Source organism: Moschus berezovskii, chromosome 14 (assembly GCF_049115385.1).
Source record: "Moschus berezovskii isolate FMDL1 chromosome 14, NW_MosBer_1.0, whole genome shotgun sequence".
In the NCBI taxonomy this organism is placed as follows: domain Eukaryota; kingdom Metazoa; phylum Chordata; class Mammalia; order Artiodactyla; family Moschidae; genus Moschus; species Moschus berezovskii.
Genome location: NC_142473.1, coordinates 8,993,566 through 9,003,893, shown reverse-complemented (window position 1 = coordinate 9,003,893; position 10,328 = coordinate 8,993,566).

Below are 10,328 nucleotides of genomic sequence, written 5' to 3'. Positions count from 1 at the left end.
TCTTGCCTGGGGTTCTTCTCTGTTGTTCAGCACATCAGGCACACAGAGGGGCCACCCTGGCTGGGGTCCTACTCTAGTTGAGGGCGTCAGATGTTTGATGGGCCAGCCTCTCTACTGTTCAGCTGCAGATGCTGGAGTGTGGGGAGAGAGGCTATGGTGATGGCTCCACCCCCTATGTGTGACTCAGCAGTATCACCTTGCTTCCATGGCTGTCTGCCTTTCCTCCACAGGCATTTCCCACCACAGTCTCCCTCACATCCCCTCAATCCATCTCTCCACAGTCAATAGCAGCCCTTGCCCTGGGATTGCCCCACAATCCCTAAACTCCAGCCCCCAGCTGCTGCGCCTTTCAGGGGACCTGTGTCCCTGTCGGTGGTATGTATGGCTGCAGCAAGGACTGTCTGATTCTCAGCTGCTTCACTCTCAGCATTAAATGTTTCTCCTCTGTCTCAGACAGTTGCCCCAATGAGGGGATTGGACCCCTGCCTCAGTTCCCCCACCAGCCGAGGGCAGGTCCAGTCCTACTAACACTCCTGGTTTACCCCCTAGTTCCTTCCTCCTATCGAGTTTTGCATGGTTTTATATATTCTTTACCACTGGTCACATACTCTTGCCTGCTGTTAGCTGGTGTTCTGCATGTACTTCTGTGTCTGAAGGTGTGTTCCTGATGTATCCGTGGAGAGAGATGTACTCCACGTCCACCTACTCTTCTGCCATCTTATTCTCCCCTGTTATCATTTCTTATCCAGAGATATTTTGTTTGGGAAAGTCTATATGAAAATATATTTTTACAAAATGGTACACATGTTTTGCATCTTGAATTTTTCACTTTAAAACTTTATGTTGCACATTGCAGATTATATCAGTCCATAAAAACCAATTTTACTTCTATTAAATGCTATGTAGTACACCATAGTGTAGAACTAATGCAATTTATTTAACCCGACCCCTTTTGATGGATACTTACGTGGTTTCCTATTTTTCCCTATTACAAAAAATGTTGCAGTGGATACATTTATGCAGTCCTCATTTCACATTTGTAAAAATAATTGTCTTTAGGAAAAATCAGTAATATAATTGCTTGAATCAAGGGATTTGCATTTTTGTTTTAGATAGAAATGGATGGATTGCTTTACACTGGAGTTGTAGCAATTTACCCTTTTGCCAAAAATGTTTGACGATATTTGTTTCCCTTCACCCTCAACCCCTAACTCAATTCAATGGTTTCATTTTTTATCTTTGCCAATATCATGATTTTCATTTCTCTTATTTTGAATAAGGTTGAGTTTCTTTTCAGATTAAACAGCTACTTTTATAATTTTTAAAAAATATCTTTATCTAGTTTGTTACTTTATTGACTATGCCAAAGCATTTGACTGTGTGGATCACAATAAACTGTGGAAAATTCTGAAAGAGATGGGAATACCAGACCACCTGACCTGCCTCTTGAGAAACTTATATGCAGGTCAGGAGGCATCAGTTAGAACTGGACATGGAACAACAGACCGGTTCCAAATAGGAAAAGGAGTACGTCAAGGCTGTATATTGTCACCCTGCTTATTTAACTTCTATGCAGAGCACATCATGAGAAACGCTGGGCTGGAAGAAGCACAAGCTGGAATCAAGATTGCTGGGAGAAATATCAAGAACCTCAGATATGCAGATGACACCACCCCTATGGCAGAAAGTGAAGAGGAACTAAAAAGCCTCTTGTAGAAAGTGAAAGAGGAGAGTGAAAAAGTTGGCTTAAAGCTCAACATTCGGAAAACTAAGAACATGGCATCCGACCCCTTAACTTCATGGCAAATAGATGGGGAAACAGTGGAAACAGTGAGAGACTTTATTTTGGAGGACTCCAAAATCACTGTAGATGGTGACTGCAGCCATGAAATGAAAAGACACTTGCTTCTTGGAAGAAAAGCTATGACCAACCTAGATAGCATATTAAAAGCAGAGACATTGCTTGGCCAAAAAAGGTCCGTCTAGTCAAGGCTATGGTTTTTCCAGTGGTCATGTATGGATGTGAGAATTGGACTGTGAAGAAAGCTGAGTGCCGAAGAATTGATGCTTTTGAACTGTGGTGTTGGGGAAGACTCTTGAGAGTCCCTTAGACTGCAAGGAGATCCAACCAGTCCATTCTAAAGGAGATCAGTCCTGGGTGTTCACTGGAAGGACTGATGCTAAAGCTGAAGCTCCAAAACTTTGGCCACCTCATGCAAAGAGTTGACTCATTGGAAAAGACCCTGATGCTGGGAGGGATTGGGGGCAGGAGGAGAAGGGGATGACAGAGGATGAGATGGCTGGATGGTGTCACCAACTCGATGCACATGAGTTTGGGTGAACTCCAAGAGCTGGTGATAGACAGGGAGGCCTGGCGTGCTGTGATTCATGGGGTCGCAAAGAGTTGGGCATTACTGAGCGACTGAACTGAACTGAACTGAAGGTTATAGGCATTTTTCTTAGTGATTATTCTGGTATTAATGTATTGAGGAAATTATCCATTAAAGAAAACAGTCATTTGCCTATGTTATGATTGCAATTTTCCCCGAGACTCTAATTATATTTTCTCTTTATGTTTTTCCCTTATGAAGTCACTCTTTATTTTATGTATTTGGATTAAACATCAATGTTTTCTTTTATGCCTTTGAAATTTGTTCAACTTAGAAAGTTCTCCTCTATTTCAGAATCAATTAAAAATTATCCTCTGTCTGTTCTGTTACTTTTATGATTTTGTTTCTCACACTCAAATCTTTGCACCATCTGGAATTTATTTAAGTGGAGGGTAGGAATTCAAGTGTTTTTTTCCAGATGGTTGCCCAATATGTTTTATTGAATACAGATAACAGATGAAGTCCATAATTCTGAGCTCATAGTTTCTATAAGAGTAGCATGTGCATAGGGGCACAATACCAAGAGCAGCAGTGAACAGAACAGGAACAGTAACAGTGCTAGCCACACTCACATGCTGCTCAGTGTGCACCAAGCACAGGCCTAAGCAGTTTACAAAAATGCTACCAGGTGACTAAGAGCAGGCCAGAGTCACTACAATGACTGATGCAAGACAAATCCCTCCTGCACTCCAGGATGGACTGGTTAGACTATCAGTTCAGTTCAGTTCAGTCACTCAGTCATGTCCGACTATTTGTGACCCCACGAACCGCAGCACACCAGGCCTCCTTGTCCATCACCAACTCCTGGAGTCCATCCAAACTCATGTCCATTGAGTCGGTGATGCCATCCAACCATCTCATCCTCTGTCGTCCCCTTCTCCTCCTGCCCTCAATCTTTCCCAGCATCAGGTCTTTTCTAATGAGTCAGTTCTTCACATCAGGTGGCCAAGGTATTGGACCTTCAGCTTCAGCATCAGTCCTTCCAATGAATATTCAGAGTTGATTTTGTTTAGGATTTACTGGGTTGATCTCCTTGCTGTCCAAGGGACTCAAGAGTATTCTCCAACACCACAGTTTGAAGGCATCAGTTCTTCAGTGCTCAGTCTTTTTTATTGTCCACCTCTCACATTCGTACATGACTACTGGAAAAAGCACAGCTTTGGCTATACAGACATTTGTCAGCAAAGTGATGTCTCTGCTTTTAATACACTGTCTAGATTTATCATAGTTTTTCTTCCAAGGAGCAAGCATCTTTTGATTTCATGGCTGCAGTCACCATCTGCAGTGATTCTGGAGCCCGAAAAAATTAAGTCTGTCACTGTTTCCATCGTTTCCCCATCTATTTGCCATGAGGTGGTGGGACTGGATGCCCTGATCTTAGTTTTCTGAAGGCTGGGTTTTAAGTCAGCTTTTTCACTCTCCTCTTTTACTTTCATCAAGAGGCTCTTTAGTTCCTCTTTGCTTTCTGCCATAAGGGTGCTTACCTGCATATCTGAGGTTATTGATATTTCTCCCAGCAATCTTTATTCCAGTTTGTGCTTCATCCAGCCCAGCATTTCACATGACGTATTCAACATATAAGTTAGGGTGACAATATCCAGCCTTGATGTACTCCTTTGCCAATTTGGAACCGGTTCATCATTCCATGTCCAGTTTTAATCGTTGTTTTTTGACCTGCATACAGATTTCTCAGGAGGCAGGTCAGGTGGTCTGGTATTCCCATCTCTTGAAGAATTTTCCACAATTTGTTTTGATCCACAGAGTCAAAAGCTTTAGCGTAGTCAATGAAGCAGAAGTAGATGTTTATCTGGAATTCTCTTTCTGTCAAGTTAGACTAAATCCCTGAAAGCTAGAACAAATCTGTTTTATTCAACATTTTACCTCAGTCTAGCATTTAGTAGGTGCCCAGTAAACATTTGTGAAGTGAGTGGCTTTATGTATAGTTCTAGAGGGACTGATGTTAAGGTTGAAACTCCAATACTTTGGCCACCTCATGTGAAGAGTTGACTCACTGGAAAAGACTCTGACGCTGGGAGAGATTGGGAGCAGGAGGAGAAGGGGACGACAGAGGATGAGATGGCTGGATGGCATCACTGACTCGATGGACATGAGTTTGAGTGAACTCCGGGAGTTGGTGATGGACAGGGAGTCCTGGCGTGCTGTGATTCATGGGGTCGCGAAGAGTTGGACACGACTGAGTGACTGAACTGAACTGAGAAGCAAACAGATCCAATTTCTTGTTCTTTCCCTACTTCTTCTTAATGGTGTGACCTTGGGCATGTTTCACAGTTCTCTGTACTCTGTTTCCACCTCTGTGAGTGGACATAGTAACAAATGTTACCTTATAGAGTTGCTATGAGAATTTATTACATCATCATCATCACCATCATCCTGAGTTCTGACTATATACCAAGGTCCTCTCAGCTCTAGGAAAATCTTCTTACAGAGTGTGGTCCACACACACACTCAGGTTTGAAAAGCCAGTCCTGAGATTCCATAATGGAGTGTTCAGGTTTTTTCCTTGACTCTCGTGACTCACACCCTGGCCTCCAAAATCTACCAAGCACAGTCAAAAGATTTTTTTTCAATGTATTCTTATTTTGCCTAGGGTGTTTGTCCAAGGCTTTTAAAATTATGGTGATAGTCACATACTGCATATAATAAGCAAACAAGGCAGCAGAGTGCCTGTAAAGCAAGTGTGAATAATTTTAATGACAAACTGTACATCACTCCCTAAGGGTTTGTTATCCAATATCCTATTAACTTAGGTGAGGAATTCATGAGATACAATCTTGCCTCTGTACTTTAAAATGCCCTAAAATTTCCATTGCTGGCTTGTCAGTTACATTACCTCTTCTGTTATGAACCTGATACTGTCCTAAAGTGCTTCAAAATCTACATAGAATTTCCCTACTGGCTCAGACAGTAAATAATCCTCCTGCAATGCAGGAGACCCAGGTTTCATCCCTGTGTCAGGAAGGTCCCCTGGAGGAGAGAATGGCAACCCACTGCAGTACTCTTGCCTGGAGAATTCCATGGACAGAGGAGCCTGGCAGGCTACAGTCCATGGGGTCGCAAAGAGTCAGACACAACTGAGCAACTAACATTTTCACTTAACCTACTCTCATGATGATAACTTAACAGTAGCCTTTAAAATGTCTTTGTACAAAGCTATGCAATCCCCTTTGTACAAAGCACTAAACAGATACACTAGGGGATCTACTAGAAGAAGCGGGACTCCCACCTTCAGGAAGCTTCTTCACTCAGCGCCTATGTCATGATAACTACAGTGTGTATGTGTCTCCTGTCCAGCCCAGATCGTTCTGTTCACCTACTTACTGGATATCTCCATGTCATTCCAGAGGCTCATCCACCTCACCAGCTGCAAATGAAATCCATCACTGTTTGCCTCAAGTGTGTCCATGTTTTGGTCATCGGCCCCGTCACCTGCCCAGTTACCCACACCAGAAGCGTGGAATGGGACTTGGATTTCTCCGTCTCCTTAACAACCCTCATGTGTCATTCAGAAAACCTGTCAGTTTCATCATCTCTGTGTTTCCTTGTCTGTCCTTTCCCCACCCTCTGCGCTGCCTCACTTCCTGACCTCATCAACCTCTCTAACCCGGGCAGCCACAGGAGTCTCCCTGGCTGGTTTCCCAGCTGCAGTCCACCCTTCCTCTAACCATTCTCTCCACTGCTACTGAAATGATGGCTCCAAATTTAAGTGTTTCCACCCTCCAGTGTCCTAAACATTTAAATGGCTCCCAACCCCATAGAACAAAGTCCAAACAAGGCCCTTCAGGATGTGCACACTAATTCTTGTCCAGCCACGTTTTCTCACCCCATCCCCACCCTTACAACCCCAATATCAGCCAAATTTAAATACTTAGAAGGGTCTTCCTGAGACTTCCTCTGATTTACCTGAACCATAGCTGATGACTTCTTTCTGTCTCCCCTTGATGAAATTCACATGCTCCTTTCTGCCATTCCTCAAGTACTGTCATTTTTTATGTCAGAGTCTGTTTCTGAACTCTGTGTGGCAGGAACCCCCTGACAGTCCAGTGGTTGGCACTCAGTGCTCCACTGCCATGGGCCCGGGCTCAGTCCCTCATGGAGGCACTGAGGTCCTATAAGCTGCTGGAGTGGCCATAGAAAGAGGAAAAGCTCTAAGTGCCTTGAAACCGGATCTTTTAATATAACTCATCAATTTTTCAGGCACGCTCTATACCTGTCACCATCACACTTGCCCAAGTCAGCACCTCTTCTCCCCTGAACTATGCCATAGACTCTGACCAACCAGGTTCTCTGCTTCCACTCTTGACTCCCATTCTTCCTCTGAATTTGGAGTGTTTCATTTAAACACAAAGTAATCATTTTATATGTATATATATAAATGTATTTATATATATTATTTATATAAATATATGTATATATAAATACATTATATATAATATATATAATTAAATACATTATATATATAATATATACGTATGTATGTATAAGATAGATAGATAGACAGACCCTATATTTCTTCTGTTAGTGGCTCCACACTTCCCTTAGGTTAAAGTCGGAACCTTTAGCACAGCCCTCATAAGCATTTCATGCTTATGTTCTCTCCCTCCTCCTCATTCTAACCCTGAAAAGCCAACTACGTTCGTCACGCATAACAACCTCTCAGAGCTGAAGGACTCGTGCCTTGATTCACCCCTGAGTTTCCAAACCAGTATCTGAGAGCCGAAGGACACTAGCCTTGTGTTCATTTCAAAAGTGCCTGATGGTTGGCAGATGCCAGGAGCCAGCGAGGGAAATCCTACCCGTGGCAAAGGTCAATTGGGGAAGAGGCCTGATGGGCAAAGGCTAATCAGGACTCAAGGAACCCCCTGGACTTACCTGAGCATTTACCCCAAAGAAAACCGGAGTCTGACTGCCTTACTATCTTACGCCTCTTATCAAGTCCTCTAATACATACGGGGGCTTCCCCCCAACCACCTTTCTCTGAAAACATTAATTCAGAGCTGTAGTTTAAAAGTTCTCCTTGGCTTAATAGGAGTGTTCCAATCCAAGCCCCTCTGATAGCTTTCTAATTAGTATGACAAGTTTGTCCGGACTCTTACAACTACGAATGTGACTGTTTACAGCTTCCAAGCCATGCAAGGACAGAAAGCCTAATATTCTAAAATACAGGAATTTGTTGAAGAAGTTAAAATCATTAGAATAGTACTAAAAAAGATTTCATTGTTGAATCAATGCTTGCTGCAAAGTTTCCTCTATCTATTGTATCCTTGGAAATACATTAATCACATATAGAGAAAATAAGTAGTAGCCTTTGATTTAACCACATCAGATCTTAAGTTAATAAATTCCTTTCTTGTAGCTCACTACACCCTTGCCTTATAGGAATGTAACTTTGTCATGTGTCTTTGGAGAACAGCACCTGACTTTAGGAAAATCACCTTAAAAGAATATAAGACTTTTCCTAGCTAACTAACCTTTGTTAGGAGAGAGGGCCATAAACTGTTAGCAGGCCTCCTGGCCAGAAGATGATGTAAACCACCTAAAACTTTTGTATATCATTAGACATACAAAAATAAGCCCTGATCCTGATAAGGGTCAAGACTGCTGACCTCGCATGATTTTGGCATGACTCTATACCTCCCTTTCTCTATTTTTTATGTGCACAACTTAGGGTATAAAGGCAGCACTGGAAAATAAAGTTTTGGGCGTTGCTCACTGAAGCTTGGTCTCCCCATGTCGTTCTTTCTCTTTTTCCGTCCTTTTCTCTATTCTCCTTTTTCTGGTTGAGATCCTTGGAGCGCTGGGCCCTCTGCGTTTACTTATCTGCCTGGGCTTCTAAGACCCACTCGAGAGGGTGGCCTGTTGGGGTGCCTCCAGTGATTCGAGAGGGCGCCTGCGGCCTATGTAAACAGAGCAAACCCCATGCTGGGGTTTTATTGGTTTCCTGCGTAAACCAAGGAATCATCAGCCCCTGTCTCTCTCTGTCTCTCTCTCTCACTCGCTCGCTGATGCCGACGCCGTTCATCCCAAGGATACCCTGGGCCATATCGAGGCAGGTCCCCGATAGGCAGAGAAGCTTTAACATCCTTTGAGAGATATACAGTTGCCAGTTGTACAGAACCAGCTCTGACCTGACCACAGGGATGAGCCTGTGCAAATGAGACCTGGAGGTGTCTGAAAGTCACCTTTGCTTCATTACCATGCTAAGATCGCCACTCAACGGGAGGATTTGTACTCTGCTAGGCACCATTTATGCCATTTGCAAAGGAGTGTGGAAGACTGCACATGTCCCAGCTATCCCTGAAAATCTAGAACCTGATGATGTGTCTGCCTCCTTAAAATTCCTTTGTTCCCCTTCCTTTGAGGGGAAGATACCTTTAGAGCAGGAGCTCTCCCTTCTCCATTCTTTGATCAAGGAACAAAGTTTCTGCTCTGCTATGCCAAACCCAGTCTCATTCAATGTTGGCATTTGTGACTCCAGGCAAAGGACCCATTGAAGGGTCCCTTACCCACAGGAGATTACTAATACATTCAGTCCCTGTATCTTCCATTAAACCCACCCAAGAGAGGCTGTGGAAGAGACAGAGGCACTATCAAAAAGCTAGGCAGGGACTGGAATACATGATGTCTTAGAAATAAGAACAGAGGAGGCTTCAAGAAGGAGCAGGTGGTCGGTGATACCAAGTGGAGGTCACACGGATCATAGAAAACAAAGACTGAGAGAGGGCTTTTGGACTTGGTAAAAAGTAATAATAATAATAAGAATATCATTCTTAACTTCTCAGAGAGCCTCACTGGAACATAAGATAGCATAAAAACCAGAGAAGCTAGTGCTAAGGAATAGGTAATTATTAACCCCTGAAAACAAAAAGGGTTTTAAATAATCAGTTTAATTTTTATATTTTGAAGAGTTAAAAAGGCAAACCACTGGTCACTCACCAGACATCCTCAAATACCTCTTTGTGTTTGGGAATAGGCTGCCGTATGTTGCAAGCACAGACCAAAACCACATAAAACAACTCTCTTACAACCTCCAAGGTTGGGAAAGCTGTGAAAAAAATCCCAATATAAAATGTTCTCAGAAGTTTTCCCCATCTTCCATTCCTGCTTATTCAGAAGAATATTTGCAGTTATTTGTTTTCCTAGATGATGTGCTCATTCTGTCATTGCAACATGCATAAAAGCAGCTGGCTGCTTTCTTCCTGTCTGTCTCACTTTTAAGGAACTCAGGCCTGAAATAGCCCAACTCTCCAGCTACATCTTCATAAGCTACTAAAGTTTTAGGAAACACCTATACTCTTAGCCATTCATTCTAAACCTCTGTATAAACTACTTATGACTCAGAAATACCTATTTCCTAGCTTTCACTCAAGGAAATGAAGGAGCTATGTCCAAAGCTCCATTAAAAAATCACCATTAATTCACCATTTAGTGAATTCTATGTGAGCCAAACGTTATGCTGATTTCTGAAAAAATGAACGACATCCTGGCCTCAGTTTTCACATGTCAGAGGAGTGACTTCCAAGAAGAGTAGATTTGAAGATCTGCTAAGAGTCCCAGCTCAGATTATCACAGGAGAGCTCATAAGGGACCTGACTGTATTGTTGTTCAGTTACTAAGTCATGTCTGATTCTTTGAGACCCCATGGACTGCAGGACACCAGGCTTCCCTGTTCTTCACTGTCTCACAGAGTCTGTTCAAATTCACATCCATTGAGTCAGTGATGCCATCCAGCCATCTCATCCCCTATCGTCCCCTTCTCCTCCTGCTCTCAATCTTTCCCAGCATCAGGGTCTTTTCTAATGAGTCGGCTGTTCACATCAGGAGGCCAAAGTATTAGAGCTACTGCTTCAGCATCAGTCCTTCCAATGAATATTGAGTTGATTTCCTTTAGGATGGACGGGTTTGATATTGAATGCTGTC